Source organism: Thamnophis elegans, chromosome Z (genome assembly GCF_009769535.1).
Source record: "Thamnophis elegans isolate rThaEle1 chromosome Z, rThaEle1.pri, whole genome shotgun sequence".
NCBI classification, from domain to species: Eukaryota; Metazoa; Chordata; class Lepidosauria; order Squamata; family Colubridae; genus Thamnophis; species Thamnophis elegans.
In genome coordinates this window covers 44,412,635-44,434,980 of record NC_045558.1, presented here as the reverse complement: position 1 = coordinate 44,434,980, position 22,346 = coordinate 44,412,635, and the positions used below count along the sequence as shown (strand labels likewise).

At 38.6% G+C, this 22,346-nt stretch overlaps 1 protein-coding gene across 2 annotated transcripts in view; it reads right to left on the bottom strand.

Annotated features, from left to right (window-relative positions):
• Positions 1-22,346, bottom strand: part of PLCL2 (phospholipase C like 2) — a 99,759-nt gene that overhangs the window by 60,773 nt on the left and 16,640 nt on the right. For both annotated transcript variants that reach the window (XM_032237320.1, XM_032237321.1), the window contains exon 3: positions 6,292-8,678. The gene's annotated coding sequence lies outside the window, so the exon portion shown is untranslated. The remainder of the gene's footprint in view (positions 1-6,291; positions 8,679-22,346) is intronic.

The window sequence follows — 22,346 nt, the reverse complement described above, 5'->3', positions numbered from 1 at the left end:
AAGTTCATACTGACTTAATTTCTCTGTATTGACAGAGATAGACACTTAACCTGTTGAAATTGGGAAATTAGGAAAAATAAATAACAGCATTTATCTCAGTTATCACAGAGAAAGTACTTACAAAATTCAAAAAAGATACTTGTTATAATTGTTAGTCATCCAATAACAATTAAGAAATAACGAGTTTATCAACATGTATTGCTGTTCTAATCTGTATGGGTTGAACAACTCTGAAAAAGCCAGTATTAACAAGTAAAATGTTCAAAAGCAGAAACTTAATATCTCCTTCATTCTCAAGAACTGATAGATCTCATCCTTCTAACTCAGGAAAAAATACATTCTATTTGTAGAGGAAAGAAAATAACCATGTATTTCCACAAGTTCCTCAGAATACAGTAATAATGCATTTTAAAGTATATTGCATGAAATCTGTGTAGTGAGAATCCATTTGGGGTCAATCATACAACATAATCAAAGGTTCATTTTCTTTTGATCATAAATCAAAAGATGTAAAGAAATTTATAACTGTTTAATTAGAATTGTAATCAATTTAAATGCCCTCTAATGAGATCCGAGGATTCTGTTGGGTTTAAGAAACATATAACACAAATACTTTTTATAACACAATTAACTTTTATCTATAAATGTTTTAATAATTAGGATTATTACACAATCAGAATCAGAATTAATCAGATCAGAATTCCTGATTAATTATAAACATATAATTGTAATTGCTTCAATAAAAATCAATAATTTATATCTATAAATATGTTATATTTGTAAAGCACTATATAAAATAAAAACAATTTATGTATTCATTTATTTAAAAGATTGACCCTAAAATGTAGACCCTAAAAGAATGACCCTAAAAAGTATTTGTGTTATAAATATATATAGTCCCTGTCTACATTTATATATTTTTGTAGATTTTCATGGGTGTAGGTATGCTGGTCTCGTTGTATTTGGGTCTTTTCCCATATAAGATTGAGATTGTCTTGGCAACGTTTCAGAGAGGTCTCACTCGCCATCTTCAGGCTGGGTTTTGGGCTTAAAGTGTGATCGGAGCTGCCATCTTTCTATAAATTTTGGTGGGGGTGTGTGGAGCACTGGCTTTGTTTCAGTAAGTGGAATGATTGGTTGTGTGGTTATATCATGATTGGTAGATTGGTGTTGATTGGTGCTGGCTGTGTATCTATTGTTGTTTCATGTTGTAACGGCCTGGATGGTGGGTGGGGCTTGTTTGTTGACTAGGGCTGGTTTCCAGATGTCTGGTAGGCAGGAGGTATCGTCATGTTTATTCATGTTGTGGGGGTGTTTCTCTATTTCGATACCTTCAATAATTATTCTCTTGTTGAAGTGTTCTGTTTTGGAGATTAACCTGGTTCCTTCAAAATTAATTTCATGTCCTGTGGCTTTAAGGTGCTGGAAAAGGGAGGAAGTTTTTTTTTCTTCTTCTTACTGCGTTCTTGTGTTCTGCGATGCGTGCATTTATTCTCCTGTCCGTTTGTCCTGTGTATGTTGCAGGGCAGATTTTGCATGGCATTTTGTAGACTCCTTGGTTTTCTAGCTGGATTTTGTCTTTGGGGTTTCTTACGATGTTGGTTATTTTTTGGTCAGTATTGAAGGCTGTCTTGATATTGTGTTTGTGGATAATTTTGCTGATTTTATCTGTGGTGCCTTTGATGTAAGGGAGGAGGGTGATGCCATTGCCAGAACTAATCAACCAATCATGATACAACCACACAACCAATAATTCCACTTACTGAAACAAAGCCAGCACTCCACACACACACACCAAGATTTATAGAAAGACGGCAGCTCCGATCACACTTTAAGCCCAAAACCCAGCCTGAAGATGGCAAGTGAGACCTCGCTGAAACGTTGCCAAGACAATCTCAATCTTACACGGGGAAAGACCCAAAAACAACAAGACCAGCATATATATATGCTTGACCTATATATGCTTGACCAAGCAAGGCATGAGAATACCCATGTCTCAGCTGTCCTGCTGATTCATGAAAATCAATGTTCAGGTAAACCAATGTATGTTCTCTTCAAAAATTATGTTACCCATTCTCCTGCATTATTATATCTGAATTTCCTATTGGAGACATTATAGGATATTGAGAAAAAGAAATTAGGAGCCTACAAACTATAGATAAGGATAGTTACCAAGATTATCATAAAGTAGAAGAATAAAGATTGACTATTCTCCTGAAGTAGTATTCATCAAGCAGAAATTAATATACTTAGTTGAGTGCAAGTGGGTGTTAGGAAAAAAAATGTTTTACATTGCAAATCCTCAGGAAATGGAAAAAGGGAATGATAATGGATAGCTACTTGGATGTATAAGATTATATTTTATATTTTCCAATAGGATTCTGGAAATATTCTTGGGAGAACTGTAAAGTTTTTTTTATTAATAAAGTCAGTCAAAATAGCAAGTATTTGCTTATACAAAAGTTAATCCAAAAGTTCAATCTTGATAGTACTTTATAAGCAAGATATTTCCAGATTAAAAGAAAAAATAAAATTATGTTGTTACATATTGTTAAATTATTTTATTGATTTTAAGTTTTTAATTCTTCCTTTTTTTGCTGCATTTTCAACACAAATTATCCTTTTTAAGAAACCATGCTAATAAATATAGTTCTATAAAGGATTCTTCTGGAGTGTCTACTTTTGTTGCATAAACATTATGCAATATGTCTTATGAAATCTATCATAATTGAAGTAAATTATTTTCAAAATTGAAGAACTAAATTACATAATTACTAATTATTATTTAACATCACTGTTTGAAGAGCTGAAAAATCTAATTAAAACTTTAAGATATAAAAACGTTTATACCTACTACTGAGCTTCATAGATCTAGTTATTTTAATATTAGATGAATATTGGCTCCTAAAACACTTAATTATTCCTATAATATTAATTTTATTTTCAATCAATTGAAATAACAAATCAAGTCCCTGTAACAGGATAAACAGATGGATGGATAGATTGTTATAAAAGGAGTTGCCTGAATGTCAGTAAGAAAAATATATGCATCAACTGAATTATCATATAATATTTTCCCAAGATTTACTTTAATAATGACTATAAAAATATTAAGCAATGGATATGACTTATTCAAATGATATTTTAATATTCCCAAAATCATAATTGCAAAAGCAGCAACAAACTTTATTAATTATTTCTGTCCAGCAATGTCTATGTCCAAACTCCACTATCCAGTCAGAGCTGAAGAAGTTTCTTGGATGAGAAGTAAAACGTCTTCAAAGAAAAAACAGAAAGTCTAGTTGCCTCTTGAAAAAGGATCGCCATCAGACACACCTTTTAGTCCTTCTCTGAAAATGACTTGTACATCCACTCCTTACACATGATTTTATGTAAGATATTTGCTTTGCAGAAAATCTTTTTTATCATATGTCTTTGTCTTAATTTCAGATTCTATTCATGGATTTCGAAAAAACTGCTTTTGTGTATATATTTAACATAAAACGTGTATAATTTTAGGATGATAAAAAGAGGCAACACGTATGCATTCATAAAGCTTGTTGCCAAGTTATGATTAGCCAAGAGTCAATTTTACATCTGCTCTAAGATAAAATATTTAATATATTAGTACTTTATCCAGAAATATGACACGTTATAGGACTAATTTTCAACAAATTTCATCAATAATCCTGGGTCAAGGCACCAAGAACATTTGGAGAGGAAACTGCAATTACTGCAGCTAAATTGTGATAAAATTTTGTATTAAACATTTTATGAGACAGTATGTTGTCCAACTCTCATATATCTGAGAATATTATATGTCTGACTATCTACACCATTTTACATTTCTCTCTGATGTTGAAATCATTTCTTTTTTCTTATAATAGCAATAGCTCTTAGATTTATATACTGCTTCACAGTGCTTTCCAGCACTCTCTAAGCAGTTTACAGAGTCAGCATATTGCCCCCAACAATTTGGGTACTCATTTTACCCACCTTGGAAGGATGGAAGGCTGAGTCAATCTTGAGCTTGGTGAATTTGATCTGCCATAATACTGATTTATTCAGGCAGTACCATATATAGTACAGATCTACTTTAAATAAGAGCAAACTTCTTTGCAAATATTAGTTGAATGAGGGAAAGTAAAAAAGTAATTTTAAATTTGCCTCTTACTTTGCTCATTTAATGCTTTCCTCTTCTTTCACTTTCTATTTTATGGTTTTTTCTTAACCCACTTCCTCCATCCACACTCACCCCCCCCCCAAGTTTTCTATTGCAAGTAGAAGTTACTAAAATGAAATCTTCAGTAGATTTCCTTGAGATTTCATCAGGAAGTAAATATTGTGATCATTTTAACTTTTTAGCCCAGGTTTTTAACATTGATACATGTAATTTCCTGGACTTGCACATTTCGGGTAACTAGCAGGCTTATAGTAAGCCATTTCTACATTAATTTTGAAATATTTGCCTCGGCCATAAAAGGCTAGAAAAGTAGAAGTTATATTCTAATTAATTTAATTACCAAGCCAATTGAGGATTAATCCTTCCAGGTCAGCTGCAATCTTTTACTTAAATAATAGGCCTGAAAAAATATTCAAAGTTTTGTATTCCAGTTTGCATATTATATAGTAGTAAGTTAGATACAGACAGTTCAATTTACTATTTTGGTTCTATAGATTATACTATGGCAAAATCTAGCTTTTTAATAAAACCTTTTTAACATCTTTTGATAATATAATATGGTTTGGTACCTTTTTTCTGCTAAGGTTAACACATACACATACTCTCAATCACCTTTGTTCTGTTTTTTTGTGTAGTTTTCTTAAAAATTAACTATCCATAGCCTCTAGTAGTTGTGCAGCATATAAATGTAGAAATTATAAAGCTTTCTTTCCATATGAATGATATCTAAGTTGTATTCCATGGAGGCAATTCTGCCTCTATTTCCTCCATGTGGACACTCTGATTGCTTCAATGGATTTAGCCCCAGAAGTATGAAGAATCATTACTTGTTTGCTTTTTCATTTGACTCTATCCCAACTTTTATTTTATGGAAATCAAGAGAAAATGTTTTCTTTCTGATTTTATCTGTAGAAGATATAGACAAGAAATATCAAATACAATTCCATATAGGCTAATACAGGTAGTCTTTGACTTTTCTTGGTGATAGTTTGAAATTAAAAGGCACTGAAAAGTGACTTATGACCACTTTGATATGACTGTTGCAGCAACCCCATGGTCATATGATCAAAATTTGGACATGTATGTAAATGTATGGAATATATTTATGATAGTTGCAGCCGCCTGGGTCATGTCGAGACCTTCTGACAAGCAGTCAATGGGGAATCCAGATTCACTTAACAACCATATTACTAATTTAACTGCAGTGATTCCCCTAACAACTGTGGAAAGAAAGATTGTAAAGTGGGCCAAAATTCAATAACTGCCTTACTTGGAAATTTTGGGATGAATTGTGGTTGTAACTTAACATGAAAGTTTTCATAAAATGGCCTGTGTTTCAGCTAACCATCACTCAAAAACACCTGCTATTTGAAATACTTTACTTATTAACTTTAGGAGACATGGTTATTCAAACATTAACTTTTATATATAACAAACTAGTAATGTGAAATCCATCAGTTAAAAAAATAGATTTGTACTAGAAATAATGCTGATAACAAGTTAGATGTAATTACTACCACTGTTCCCCTTTCCACAAATAATCTGATGTTCACAAAAAAATACGATTTTTATCTTTGCCAAAGTGTTTTGCTCTGAGCCTTATGCTTTGCAGTATTTTGTTCTTAATAACAGCATAACATTCTTAAGACAGACTGATTTGTGCCTGTATCATTGGATATAATTTGAAAGCACTTTTATAAGAATGAGATTTACTACAACATGGTATGCATTATTTAGACAGTACACTAATCCAACCCATAAACAAATCCATCATGCTCTTCAAAGTTTTCATTCAATGCTTTCCATATTATTATTGGAACTTTTTCATTTTAGATTTTGGACATTTCTTGTATCTTTCCACTTACACTCTTTCTCATAATATTCCCCAGAAGAGAATCAATATATGAAATGTTAGGATATTAAGACATTAGAATATTGAAATTTTATTATTATGGCTTGCTTGTTTGACTGTAGGAATAAAAACAATTCACATATTATACAAAATTAAACTATAAGATTGAAATAAATTGTTATAGTCCAATAATCAACTATAGTGTCTTTAGAGAATTCAAATCACACCATAAAAATATGATTGGTTGAAAACGTACATTGTCTTACATGAACGTTGATTCTCATGGAACAGCAGGATGGTCATAGCCTGATTGGTCGAGAGACTGAGTCAATAATTCAGAAGCCACGCCTATGACTCTCCTCATCCTTGGCCCAGTTTAACGAGGTCATAGCTTTCAGGATCTGAAACAAATAAGGGAAGACAAACAAGGGAGCCCTGTCTCCTCTCACACTAGCTAATAGCCAGCTGCAACTACTGGGGGGGCGGGCGAACCTGAGCCATCCTGCTGTTCCATGAGAATCAACGTTCATGTAAGTCAACGTATGTTCCCTATGAATACAACGGGATGGTTCAGGAATGGGATGTACCAGAGTTAACGTGGGCCACTAAGACTGTTCTTCCGTCTAGGTGAGTCTACGACTTGTTGAAGCACTCTGTGGCCGAAAGATGCATCAGCGGACGCAAAAGCGTCCAGCTGATAGTGTTGAATACAAGGAGACGGCGAGGACAAGGCTGCCGCTCTGCAGATGTCCTCTATAGGTGCACTAGTGCTCCAGGCTGCAGAGATAGCTGCACTTCTCGTGGAATGTGCAGTAATTCCTTCTGGGACTGGTAGATGTTACGCCTCGTAGGTCTTTACAATAGCCCTTATCAACCACCTCCCGATCGTGGCAGGGGACACTCTAGCACCCCTGGAGGAAGGCTGAAAGGAAATGAAGAGAGCCTCCAACCTATGGAAGGGGGCTGTCCTCTTTAGGTAGATCCGTAGGTTCCTACGAACATCCAATCTATGCCATTGACACTCTCACTCCCCTGTTGGCCCAGGACAGAAGTCTGGGATGACTACCTCCTGTGATCTGTGGAAGAGAGAGTTGACCTTTGGGAGAAAGGTTGGGTCTAATCGAAGGACCACTCTGTTTTTGTTAAAGGTGCATAGGTCAGCATGAGATGACAGAGCTCCGAGTTCCAAAATGTGCCTGGTGGAGGTAACCGCCACATTAGGAACTGGAGAGAGACGGTCCTAATTGGCTTAAATGGTTCGCCCACTAGGACCGGGAGAGCTGTGGGAAGATCCCATGAGGGAAAACTGTGAACCACTGGGGGCCCCAGGTTGCAGGCCCGTTTAAGAAAATGCTGGGTGATCGGCTGGTGGGCTAAGATAGGGTAATGACGATCCCCCAGGGCCATGGAAATGGCAGCCACCTGACACCTTAGGTTATTGTGTGCTAAGCCTCGTTCCAAGTGTTCTGGAGGAACTCTAGGACCTGCGGTGGGATGCCCATACGGGATCGATGATCTTTGCCCTGCACCATCTAGCAAACGCCAACAAGGTCGCACTGTAGATACGCGTTGTTGAGGGTCTGGATGCCTTAATGGTCCCAATTACCCTGTCTGAGATGTTGGCCATCCCCAGGATCCGCCTTTTAAGTGCCTCTGCTCCATGGGAATCGGGAAACAAATCACGGAAGCTGGATGTTTGCCGGTGTGGCAAAAAGGTCGACCACTGGCGTCCTGAAGCGATGCCAAATCTTCTGGAACAGTTCGGGTTGCAACTGCCACTCCTCATGGTCCATGGTGGCCCTGCTTAGCCAATCGGCCTGCATGTTCCCCATTCCCAAGATGTGCTCTGCCACAATTGATCCCAGGAGTCTCTCTGCCCACGTGCCTAGTCTGAGGGCCTCGACTCTTAGGAACTTTGTGTGCTCCCTTGCTGGTTTACATGGGCTTTTGCCGCCACGTTGTCTGTGAGTAGGAGCACATGTTGGCCCTTGAGCCGGGTTTTGAAGTGGAGTAGTGCTAGGCAAGCCACCTTGAGCTCTTCCCAATTTATGTTGTGAAGGAGGTCGGCCTCTGTCCACTGTCCCTGCGCTAGCTGGTTCTCTAGCACTGCTCCCAAACTAAAGGCTGGAATCTGTGGTTAGTGTTAGATGGGATGGCTCCCAAATCTTGGATCCCACTTAGGGACAGAAGAACCTGCGGAGAAACATGGACCAATGCGGCCTATATGCTGGTGCCGTCACTGTAATGGAATCAGGGTCCATTGCAATGTACCAGAGTGCAAGTAGCCCAGGGCATGATGCCTATGCAGGAAATCATTTTTACTAAAAGGCTGGATAACGTGAATATGGACACAAACGAGCCCGACATACCTGATGTATTAGTTGAACAAGGCTGTCTCGGCAGTCCGGTGATAAAAAGATAAGTCCCTGGACTGTGTCGATGACACCCCCACCCCAGGTGCTGAAGTCTCATGATGGGTTGTAGGTGGCTTTTTAAAAAGTTCACCGAGAACCCCAAAGTTTGCATTGTCTGTATTGTCAGCTGCAGGTCGTGTTGTGCCCAGGCTGGCATTGATGCTTGGATGAGGACATTGTCGAGATACCACCACTCCCAACACCTTTGTGACGGTCCGGGGCGCCGATGCTAAAATAAAAGGGAGTGCTCTGTATTGGTAATGTATACCTGCATACAAAAATCTAAGAAATTTCTTGAGATTTGCGAAGATCAAAATATGCAGGTATGGCTCGATTAAATCAATGGAGACAAGGCAGTCACACTCTTTGATGCCTGCTAAAGTCAATTTCAATGATGACATCTTGAATCTGTGATACACCAGTGGCAGTTGAGGGATTTCGGGTCTAGTATAGTCCTCCAACCGCCTTAGGGAGCACAGAGGTTAGAGTAAAACCCCAACCCCTTCTCCGTTTCTGGGACCAGTTCTATTGCCTGAATGTCAAAGAGATGAGTGATGGCCTTTCTCATAAGTTTATGCTTTTCCCTGACATTGGACATGGAGAAGCAATTGGGGGAGAGAACTCGCGCCTGAGCCCCTCACATACTGTGCTAAGTACCCATGCGTCCGTGGTGACAGCCTCCCAGGCCTCCGCAAAGATGGTGAGGTGACCGCCAATGGGATGATCCCCTGAGGAATCACTTCTCTCTGCGGAAAGAACGACCGTCTCCCCCTCGAAAGGGCCTCCTGCCCTGGGATTAATAATGGTTTTGGTACTGGGGCTGAAATCTCTGCCTGTCCCTGTTAAAACCTCCTATCTGCCTGTCTATCTGGGCGAGGCTGATAATACTTGTGAGATGGTGTCTCGTGGTCTGTAGGTCAGTCTGAGATAATAAGGTGCCAGCCATTGTTCTGCGTGCTTGGTGACAGATATGAGGAGGACTTTCTTTTCATCTTTGTTCTTGACCAATATTGGGTCAAGAGATTCTCCAAGTAAGGAACCCTCAGAATAAAGTGCAGCTGCTCGCTTCCACTTGGAGTTAGCATCCGCCTGCCAATTGTGCAACCAGACCAGACATGTGGTGGCAACTGACTATGACAAGGCCCGGGAAGCGAACTTCACCGCTGTGAGGGTGGTGTCCCCTGAGAACTGGGTGGCAGCCAACAGTTTATTAAAGTCCTGCTGGAGGCGTGTCTCCTGAGGGGAAATTTGTTCTTGAACCTGTTGTAGCCACAAGGATGTTGTATTGAAGAACAAGGCAGCTGAGGCAGCTTTAATTGCCCAGGCAGCTGCCTGAAAGTTTTTGTGGAGGGTGTGCTCTGCCTTCCTGTCCTCAGGTTTGAGGTTGTCAGCAATATCCCCACTAGGGTGGAAGATGTAGCCAGGGCCGCCACTGGCGCATCAACAATTGTAACCTGAAGAATGTTAGTGAATGCTTGATCCATGTTATAGAATTGTCAGTCAGTACCTCTGGGTTGGAGAATGCCCCTGGACAGGCCCACTGATTTTTAATTACTTCAGAAAATAACTGTGGGGACAGGTTATCTCCTCCTTATCTGGTTGGGGCTGAGAAAATAGGATACTTTTCTTGGTGACTGGGGCTGAGCTGTAGGAGTTTGGGTAGAAGGAACCTGAGCAGGTAACTCCAAATCAGCTGTAGCCCTGGCCTTGTGAAGGAGTGACTTAAACAGTGAAGGAGGAAAACAATTAGAAAAGGCAGGAGGGTCTGGTTACATGATTCCTCATCTTCAGATAAGTTTAGGTTCCTCTGGGGCTCCTCTCCCAATAGATGCCTCACTGGCCACCAAGGGTGAGGCAGGTCTGACCTCCATAGGAATCATTGTCTCCCTGCTGTGAATGGAGCTAGGCCCCTTATCTACATCCCTAGGATTAGATGATCCTTGTGGAGACAAAGAGATATGAGAGATCATGCTGGACACCGAGCAAGCAAAAGGATCCCCCTGAAGTGCTCCCACATCTCTACCAGACAAAGGAGGGGACAACGAAACTTCTCTTCCCCTCCTTGAACGTTGGGGAAAAGTAGAAATAGAATGGATGGCCCTTTCACTGTCAATAGATTTGGATCTGTAAGCAGGTGGGCTGACACTGTGGCTGCAGAAGCTAGCTGTTTCTCTTCTCTGGTTACCCTCTTTTCTAAGTGTTTCTGCCTGCATTGTTCATCCCTCTCCACTGCCCTGGATTGGCACTGGACAGCAGGTGCCCTGCCTCCCTTGGATTTGGCCTTGGCTTTCCTGAGGGGGGCTATTCTGGCTTTGGGCCCTGGAAGTGCCAGGCTGCCTAATGGGGCTATGTTGGCCATGGCTATGCCAGGCTTTCACTCATGGCCCTTAGAATAGCTCCTAAGACATTTCCAGAGTTGGGAGACTTCTGAGGCTTTTTTTCCTTTGCCTCTTGCTTCTCCACATAATGGCACTTAAAATGGCTACTGCAATGAGACCTTGCTGTTGGAGGTTTCAAAATGGCCACCGTGTCTTGCTACGAGGCTCTGGAGGCTTCACTGCTCGTCGATGTCTCCGAAAGTCCAGCAACTGAATTTAAGGGAGCCACGCAACCTCCGAGTCCAGAGGATTCCTCTGCTCCCTGAGACTAGCCCTGTCAGGGGATTTTCCTTGAGGGGTAAGATACTCCCACAGATCAGATTATGTTGGACATGTGGACAACATGAAAGGCCACTTTATCATGCCTGGTAGACTCATAAACGAGTCAAAATTTCTGGATTCAAATATGTATAATAAATACATATAATTTATACAAAGAATTTTAAAAGTCAACATTCAACTAAAACAGAAACTTTTCTTGTCAAGATTGATGGCTAGTTGATTAGAAGGAAGATTGTTCCTATATATGATTATTGTTGCAAAACTAATATTTTGGGGGAAAATTTAATATTAAATAGCCACAAAGGGTGTTGAAGATGCTTGGTGAAAATGACCTAACCAGCAAAGGCAAAAACAACTTGTTTGAATAAAGAATATCAATTAACTACAAGTACCAGTGAATGGAAACCCTTTATGAACTTTTTTCTGAAAACAGAAAAATAAACTTGTGATTTATGATTTGAAGATTAGAAAAACTAGCTTTGGGAGGAAAATATGATGCACTCTCAGAGAGAGATAGTGTCATATTTATAACTACCATGAAAAAGTTCAGAAGCTTTTTTCTTTTCTATTTTCTATTTTCTTTGTTCTTTCTTATTTTCATTGTTTTATTTCTAATATTTATATTATCTTATTAAACATTTCTCCAATAAAGAAAAAAGAAAAAGGAACTTCTCATCCTTGTACTTGATACATATAGGAAATTTTATAGAACCTCAATAAGATAATAGGTGTAAAGGTGTAAGTTTTCCTTAGAATATATATGGAAGAGGTAACTGAGGTGGGTTGAAATTTGAAATAAGGTTGTATGGAAAACAATAGTGATAGCACTTAGATTTATATACTGTTTCAAGTTATTTAGAGTCATCCTAATGCCACCAACAATCTGAATCCTCATTTTACTAACCTCAGAAGGATGGAAGGCTGAGTCAACATTGAGCAGGTCAGGATCTAACTCCTGAGGCGAGCAGTGAGTTAGCCCTGGAGTACTGCATTCTAACCACTGAGCCACCAATGGGGGGGGGGGGGTAAGAGTTCATTCAAAAGTATGAGCTGAAATTAGATTGTTGACATTTTTAAACATCAGACCTCTAACGTGTTCATACCCTGCTATACTTGTCTAGTTTTATAGTTGTCGCCACTTATCTCCCAGAGGCTTCCAACTTTCAATCTCCCTCATCTAGTGTATGAGAAATAGGATTCTCATACTGTACCACCTTTCTGGTAATTAAAGCATAAAAATATAAAATGTTAGATCATATTAAAATGTATTACATGTATTTTTATTTATTTGTTAAACTGATTTGCTGTGTTATCTTGTCATGGAGCTACTCTAGGCAGTTTACAATAATAAAAAATAAAAGGCATGTAAATAGAAAAAAAATAATAAATGAACAATATAAACAAATACACTAATAGAAACACATGTGATTAAATGACTAGAACATGTAATGTTTCAGGCATACTGTAAAATAGTGCAGATTTATTACAAATAAGTATGTTTAGTGCAGGGGTGGGTTTCTCGCCCCGTTCCAACCGGTTCGGTTGGAACGGGGCCGCCGGCGTCCTCGTGCACGTGCGCGGTGCACACATGCGTACTAGCGTCTGTGCGAGGCTCCAGTTGCTCCTGGAGGATCACGCAGGCGCTGTATGCGTCCTGCGCATGCGTGGAAGCGCAGAACTTGTCAAAACCGGGTAAGGAGTGCGGGCGGGCGGGTGGGCCCTTTGCCGTTCCCAGAAGTTACTTACTTCCGGGTTCGCCGACCAACCGGTTCGCAGGGACCGCCGCGAACCGGTTGAAACCCACCCCTGGTTTAGTGCCAAGTATATAAAACAGGGAAATATTTACCGGTAGATGTTTCAGATTAATATTGTATGAACATTATAGAGAAAATTACAAATCTTCACATTCTGTTTAACAAATGGAAAAAAAGACTGAAGTTACCCATTCACTTTCATAATTTGTAGCAAAATTAAGAATTAATCATTTAATTAAGAGATTAAGAATGTTTGAATGGACAAAAAAAATCAAGAACCTAAAGCAAGTTCTGGCTATGCTTTTATTAGTTCTACTAGAATTGCAATACCTCAAGCATTTCTTTCTCTGCCTCAATTTTCCTTTCTTGGAAATTTCCAATTAATCAGGGTCTAAGGAAATGATGATAGTTACATGTATTTCCCAGCCTCAGTTCACATCTTCATCCTTATCCTACTCCATCTTAAAATAAACAGTCCATTTATTTTAGCAGAAGAGGAGATACTTGGGTAATCTGACTGTACATGACCTTGTCTCATTGAGGAAATGTATGTTGAAAATATCTTCAATATTTATGCAGGGATCTGTATCTTTTCCAACTGGCAGAGGAATCACATTCATAAGAACCCAGATAGTAATTCTTCAGCTCTTATCCAAATAATATGCTACTGAACTTACTGCCAAAACATACAGGAGTGGCTTACGGTTTTAAGATTTTAAATCTATTTACTGAAATAGATGATGGATGGATGGATGGATGGATGGAATTTAATTTCATTTTAGATTTAAAATTAAAATTAAATTAATAATCATGTATTTTATTAAAAATTATAATTTGGTTTCAGTTTCTCCAAATATTGGGATCTCAGATTGTGCAAAAATGCTTTAAATGAGGTTTGATGAAGTTAGCAAAAAATCATTTACAGTTTTCCTTATGCACTTTCATTTTTTACCAAAGAACAAAGAATCCTCCATTTTAATTTAAATAGACCCATTTGGATTTGTTTAATAATTTGCTAAATATAATCAATAATTATGTTTCCATGCAAGGTTTTCACTTAATGATATTAAGTTTTAAGTCTGAAAAACTTGGTTCTAAGTTATTGTAGTTAAGTGAGTTATCCTGTGACCTGATTCAATTTTACAATGATTGTTATGATGGACAAATTAACAAAGTAAGCTAAACATATTGTTTTAAATATGATTTTCTGGCTGGAAACAGGCAAAAACATCACAAATCATAGTCAGATGATCATGTGCCATGACAACTGTTCAAAAATGCAATCCAGTTTTTTTCATGAAATTAATGCTGAAAATAAGGTAATAGAACCTTTTACTTTAATAGCTAATATAATGTGTGAAATTTCATCTAAAACCTTCTAAAGGTAAAGACCAATAGCTTAAAATGCACATGAAAGCAAACTGGCAACAAATGCAGCTTGGGCGTGATGTGCCAGCATCAGAGTCTTCCTAATTGCCCATACTGCTATATTCCGTACCAGTTGTAGCTTCCAAATACTGTTCTGGATTAACTCCATGTGGAGGCTTTGCAGTAAGTGTGAGATAAACAGGGCATAAGTAACTGTTTTAAGTACCAAATACATAGTAATTTCATGTGTGTCCAATCACACTTGGCCAATAAAGAATTTTATTTCTATTCTATGAGTACTATGATGAAATGAGGGGATCAAATAAGTCAGTAATATAATGAGATTTCAGTACTCTACAGCATATAAAGATTAGCTCTTCAGAGTTTTCTTTTAGAAAAGATAATAGATCCAATTTAAAAGATACCTAGATGAACCATTCCTCAGTTCTCTATCAATTTCTCAATCTGTTTTATAATTAATATAAGGTTCTTGACTTCGCCTAAAATCTTTTCCATAGTCTGGTACCACTATATTCAATTTTTCAAATTGGAACTTGCTGTAAACCTAATGTTGTGGCCAGCCAGGTGCCAGCAGAGTTGGTGGCAGACTCGGGACAATGAGAAGGTTGGGGATGAACTGGAGTCTGGGGAAGGCTCTGATGGATGCTCTGTGTCGGACACAGAGCTAGAGCCAGGGCGATCCATAATTTCCCAGTCACCAGAGAGGCAGCTCCCTTTGGAGGCTGAGATAAGTGGGGAGGAAGAAAAGCTAGGGCCTGTTCCAGATGTGCGTATGCACAGAGCTGTTAGGAGAGGAGAACTACTGAGGACAAGGAGTCGACACACATGGATGCTCAATGACCCCACCCTGGCTGGGGAATAAATAGAAGGAAAGGGGAGTGGTGGTCATAGGAGACAACAGTTCGGATTTCTGAAGATTTGGCTCATTGTTTCATGCCTCAGAGACTGCTTGCCAGAAATAAATTTGCAGCTTTGCAGCTGGGAACTCACAGCCTGGAAATTATTGCAAGGAACTGATAGGGTCTATTACTGCAGTTAACTCTTTGAAGAACTTTTCGGTGTGTGAATGCCATTAATTCACAGGAGATAAATAAAGGGGGGGGGGTTCTGACAAGGAATCTGTTTCTTGTTTCTGCTAAGGCTGGGTCAGAACACCTAAATAGCTCCTGAAACCCAAGGTTCCAATCACAGATTTCACCAAGTAATTTTCAGGTCATAGCATCTTTGCTTCCACTTCAGGTTTACATTTCTTTCTTTCAACTAATTCTCATCTTAACTATATACTCTTTTTAAGTCTGAAATTTGTTTTGAAATTTGGGGTCTTTTTCTTTTCTACTTCCACAAACAACATGAGTATGTGTCTAAGTATGCCGTTATCATCTATTTCTCCCAGTTACTAGAAATCACATTATTATAGAGCTAAATGACTTTGCTCTAATAACAGCTTACATATAGTTCCTAAGGTTTCTTATACAACTTTTTATTGTTTAGATTTTTTTAAATTCTGCTTTTGTTATTTCTATAAATAAGGTGAAGATATCTAATACTCCTTCTTCCTCCTGTTTTCCCCACAACAACACCTTGGTGAGGTGAGCTGAGAGACAGTGACTGGCCCAAAATCATCCATTTGGCTTTCATGCCTAAGGCAAGACAGAATTTATAGTTATTTCTAGCCTGGTACAATTAGATCAAATTGGCTCTTTACAAATAACTCTTCTATAAATGCAGAAGACTGTATCTTTACAGTTTTAGTAGTTAAGATTATTTTCTGCCTCTTATCTATTAGCATGGAACAGATGCTAGGAAAAGTATCTGGCAAGCTGGAGATTCAGTTTAGATCCAATTTAAATAAACAGTTATGCCATATATTCAATCACTTACTCCATGGCCAAGCAAAGACAACTGTCTTAATCTCCATTCTTTTTACAGAAACATCAAAGTAGCTCTGAGAATTAAAGTCTTTAATGTTTATAAAAGAATTTTTCTAAGGATTCTGCTGGGACTCTACTTCAATTCTCAGGGAAATGAATCCACAGAAATAGTGAGAGAAGCTGGCCTTCAGTCTTACTCAATAACAACATAAATTGCTTATTAAAAATTAGTTGTCTAAGCACTCTGTTTTGACATTCCATTCTTTCAACCTTTTTAACAGTATTCACCTACACACAAATCTTTTCACTGTTTTTCTTCTCTGTAATTAACAGTATTTTAAACTTTTAAAACATTTTACATTGTTTCAATTATCTATGATATCGAAAACAAACACACACTGGGGAAAAAAACCGATAGGCAGAATGTTGGTATACAATACATTACCCTCTCCATTGATCAAATACAACAGTGGTTTGGAGACCCCAGGAACTTTAAAGGACACATAAGACAAAGTTTCTTAAAGATTTCCCTTATTTTAAAAGCAAGAATAAGACTAGCAAATTCATCATCAAACACTTTTTAGTTCAAGGATAATTACACAGAAATAGTTCTATATATACCAATGAAGGAAAGAATTAACATGGTTAATATATTTGCACATAGCTACAAAAAAAAGTAATCTAAGAAAAAGCAAAGACTTTTGAGAAAAACATGCAGAATTTGAAAATTCTTATATAAAATCATGTATTAGGATCATGCTGACACATATTAGAGAAAAACAATTTAAACAATTTAAAACTATAAAGTTATTGGATGCAAAAGGATGCAAAATTTAGAAGACATAATTACAACAGATCAACAGGAAAGGCAATGAAAAATCAATAAAATTTGCCCATGCCACAATCTAAGGTAGCGATGGCAAACCTTTTTGGCTTGCGTGCCATAAGTGGGGGGAGCACAGGGGAGAGTCATGTGCGGACATGCCGCACCCATAATGCAATGTTTATAGGAGCCTGGGGAGGACAAAAACAGCCTCCCCTGCCCTCCCGGAAGCCCTCCGGAGGCTTCAGGGACCTTCAGGAGGCTTCTCTGAAGCCTCCAGAGCAGTCAAAATGACCCTCCGAGCAAAGCAGAAGTCACTTCCAGTTTGCTCGGAGGGTTGTTTTAAGCGCTCCGAAGGCTTCAGGGACCTTCAAGAGGCTTCCCTGAAGCCTTTGGAGCAATCAAAACGACTCTCCGAGCAAACCGGAAATCCGTTCCTGAACTTACGGTTTGCCCGTAGGGCCGTTTTTTTGCGTTCCGGAGGCTTCAGGAAAGCTCATGAAGCCTCCGGAAGGGCCGGGGGGGGCTCTTTTCACCCTCCCCAGGCTTCTATAAAGCCTCTGGAGCCTGGGGAGGGGGAAAATGGCTTTTAAAAAGAGTGAACTCGCAGCACCTCGCGTGCCCTGACAAATGGCTCCGTGTGCCACTTTTGGCACGTGTGCCATAGGTTCGCCATCACTGATCTAAAGGAAGTGTTTTGTCTATGGTTTACAGATGGTAAATAATTCTGATTGCCAACTTAGATAAATACATACAATGTATTTAAATATAAATGAAAAACATAATTTATTAAATTCATGTTGAAAGCAACCAGAAGAAACCTTACAGAGCATTTGAAAAGAAATACTTTGTCTGCAATACCAGATTGGGATGCCAAAATGGGAAAATAAGTTGCAAAGACAAAACTGACTATATCTATAACAGATGTCTAATATGTTAAGTAGGATTAGCATCTTTGTGTACAGTACAGCATACAGCAAGGCAAAATATGTTAGTTAGGGCTTAAATAGAAATTAACAATTACTAGTCTTTAATATAAAAATTAAACATGATTAGTGATTGGGGAATATAGCCAAAAGTAGATAATATATTAGCAGAAAATATTTTTCTTTATTTTAAATCTAAATGTAGTATTTAATTTTTCCTTCTTTTGTAGTTTAATATTTCAACAATAAAACATATGAATTATATTTAAAAAATAATACTGAATATCTTTTAGTCTATCTAAAGGCACTGAGGATATGCATTTGTTAAAACAATATTGGTGACAAAGTGTTTATTTTTATAAAAGGAAAATTGAGCAAGAGAATATTAGTTGTTGCTTTCAAAACTCTCCCAATCACGGACAGAAAGACTTCATAAAATAGATTTGGTATAGAGAATTTGATACTGGGTAGAAATTTAAACACAAAGGTTGGCATACTAGGGAAAAGGGACAGACAAAAATCCAAGACAACATTCATTGTGTAAAAATGCAAGCTCAAAGGTTAACTGATACATGCAACCACAATTAAATGGATTTATGTATTACTTAAACATTGATTTGACTCAAGAATTGATTATATATATGGCTTCTAAATTCTTAATGAAGCAGACTCAGCAAACAGAAATTGACTCTATCTATATAATTAGACAATGTAACATTGACTTTAGTTAAAATTGAACAACAATATGCCCTGCCCTTATTTTTGCTATTTGAATCAATACCTAGCCAAGTAGCAGAACAAACTATATCATCCATCTTAATAACTATTTTATAGAAAATGAAAGAAAGCACCAGCAACAAGAGAATTAAAAAAAACCCTATAAACTAATGCTAGTGTTAATTTAAAATGGAAAAGAGTAATATATGTTGTAGAACAGATGCAAGGTAGCATCCTTTTTATAATTTTTCCCTTTGGAATTTAGGAGAGAAAACAGAGCATTCCACTTCAGGGAATTCAGCAAATGAGGTGTTTGTCAAATCTGGAACAGCAAAGAGAAAGGAGCTGCATTTTTAAGCTTTCTACTGAACAAATTCTGCAATCTCACCCTCACCCTTAGTTTAAAAAACTAAATAATATGTTTTTACTTAGAATATTTTAAATTACAAAATGTAAATGACACTTTTAAGCTTAATATGCAGGAATTAACACAAAGTTTTAAAAATTGTTTAAAAATAATCAGCAGTAGTAATCATTTTCAAAAACTCAACCTCTCTTTAAATTACACAAATTCTGGAGTCTATGATTATTTATAAATCAAAATTGATTTTTAAAAAATTATATTCTCTTTATTGTGCACACAAGACTATGGTTCAAAAAAATGACAACTGTTTAAACCAGAGAAAATAATATATCTACTTTAGCTTTTACTTGAAAACTGTTTCTACCCTCTGTTGGAAACAGAAAAAAAATGAAATCTTGACTTTTGAGATATGTTGATTAGATTAGCTTGTTGTTATAGAAATGGCTAATATTACTAAATATTTAAAAGTAAAGATTTGAGACTGTAAATTTTGCATTCTACTGTACTGGAAAAAGTTGGAACTCACTGCATATTTTTGTTTTCCCTTGTGGTGCGGCTGGAGAGATGGCAGCCTGGGTTCAAGATTCAAGTGCGATGTGATCAGTTAAGCTCCCATCCTCACCCCATCTCCTACCAAGATAATATTTTGAAAACATGCAAATGCAAATAGATAAATAGGTAACATAAATGAGCAGCTTCAGGGATTGGGACATGGCAGCCAATCAACAAGGGTCAACAATAGTTCAACCCGATGAGACAAAGGAAGCAAGCTCCTCACTGACTGGCTACCAAAGCTGTCCTGAAACAGGACCCCTTTTCTACTACCAAAGCCTGAAATATTTTATTCAGAAGCTTGCAAAAATGTTTTCCTTAGATTTCACATTCTTATAGCTCCGCCATCATCTGAATAAAACACTTTGGCTTCTCTTCTCTTCTGGAAATCTTCAAAAAGTAATCCAGGGGATGCTAGCAAAGCAGAACCAGTCTTTGGGGACCCGGTGGGACAGGATGGAGGGAAGCAATTGTGGGGACCCCAGGGGAGCATAAGGTATCTCACTGGATTGGGAGAGGCCTTGGATGGCCTGTTGCCGCACTGGGCCCCACATGCTTTTCCCCACTCTGAGATACCTCATGTACATTTCATGATCTACACATTCGATTAACAAATGTATTGGGAAAAGCAGGGAGTGATGATGTTCATTTAATGTGATGCAAACAAACAAATCCTTGGGTTATGAATGCAATTGGCAGCCTCTATTACATTTGTAACTCAAGAATTTCCTGTATGAGAGTGAGGGAGAATCTCAGGGAAGTTTTGTCTTAGCACTTTTTGGGGGGCAAAACAAAATGTTGCTGTTTACAAGTCACTACTGTGGAACCTAAGAACAAAGTGCTCCATTTTACTGTCTTAAAGAAGTCTGTACAGTGCTACAAAAGTTTCTAACAGCTTCAGAAAGCCACTGGAAACATGATGGCTCTTTCCAGAATCATGCTATGTAACCATGGGATCTAGTCCTCTGGAAAGTCTCAGAACCCTTCAAAAGATAAATGGTATTTGGCTTGGTGGACTGGAAAAGGTCTATGGAGATCTAAACAGTGGAAAACAGATCACAGAACCTTTCAAGAGGATGGGAAAGGCCTTGGAAGAACCAGGGCAGGCAGGTCTGGACCTGTGCTAGGCCTCCAAGGGCCTCTCCCACTCCAACGTATGACATGCATGTTCATTTAATGATTCATTGGGGAGAGCTGGGAGGGAAGGGTTGTTAATTGAGTGTCTCCTGGTTGCCGCTCACCCGCCCACCACTTTCAGTCTCTGCTTTCCACTATCCCAGCCTGCTTCCCCGTGTGAAGGCAGGCAAACGGAAGGCCGCAGGGCTGCGGGGAAGGGAGTAGGCTGCCACACAGCCTTCCGCTTGCCTGGCTTCGCAAGCTGGTCATGGGGACACTGGGAAGGCTGCATGGAAGGCAGGCAAGCATGGCAGGGATGCGGGAAAGGGAGTAGGCTGCTAGCTCTCCTCCCCGTGGCCGGCCAGCCTCAACATGCTTGCCTGCCTTCCGCTTGCCTGCCTTCAGAAGCTGGCCAGGAGCGGCAATGGGGACAGAGCTTGCCCGGGCTCTCTGCCATCCCGGAACTGCACTACCCCAGGGAGAGCAGTGGAGGCGGCAGAGCACACCCTGAGAGGAGGGGCAAAGAAAGAGAAAGAGAGAGAGAGAGAGAAGAAAGAAGAGAGAGAGAGAAGAAAGAAGAAAGAGAAAGAAGGAAAGAGAAAGAGGAGAGAAAGAAAAGAAAAAGAAAAAAAGGAAGAGGGGAGAGAGAGACAAGAAAAAGAAAGAAAGAGCAAGGGGGGGAGAGGGGGAGAGAGAAGAAAGAAAGAAAGAATTTATGACCACAATTGAGGCCAAAATTTTAGTTGCTAAGCAAGAGCATTGTTAATTGAGTTTCACCACATTTTACAAGTTGGCTATGCTCACCTGGCCACCAAGCCAAGCAGAGATAGATAGATAGATAGATAGATAGATAGATAGATAGATAGATAGATAGATAGATAGATAGATAGATAGATAGATAGATAGATAGATATGATAGATAGACAGATGATAGATAGATAGATAGATAGATAGATAGATAGATAGATAGATAGATAGATAGATAGATAGATAGATATGATAGATACAGACAGATGATAGATAGATAGATAGATAGATAGATAGATAGATAGATAGATAGATGGATGGATGGATGGATGGATGGATGGATGGATGGATGGATGGATGGATGGATGGATAGATAGATAGATAGATAGATAAACATGCTCTGATACTAAGGAGTTAATTATATTACCCCTCCCCACCTGAAAAACATTGTGATGCTAAGGAGGGAGAGAAGGGGATAAGATAGGCAAGACCTCTGTGGTGCAAGCCTGAGGGAACGAAGGGGATGCCTCTGTGGGGCCAGCCTGAGGGAGAGAAGGGAGATGAGATAAGAGAGATTTCTGTGGAGCAAGCCTGAGGGAGATAAGGGATGAGATAGGAGAGGCCTCTGTAGGGTCAGCCTGAGGGAGAAGGGGATAAGATAGCAGAGGCCTCTATGAGGCAAGCCCAAGGAAGTAAAGAGGATCAATGGGGACAGCCTGGGAAGCAAAGGGGAGAGGCGAGGCCGATCATAACTACTCATTTATTTTCAATATGTAAGTCTTGATTTATCAAGCCTGATCACATAGTTTTGTAGCAGAGCTAGTAAATATATATATTTAAAAAGCTATTTGTTGCAAACCCACATACAAACAAAGAAATATAAATTAAAAGGTATGATTTGGTTTTAACTGCTTGTACTTAGAAAAATTAAGAAAACCAGTAGAGAATGCCAGGATATTAAGTGGTAGTACACATGAG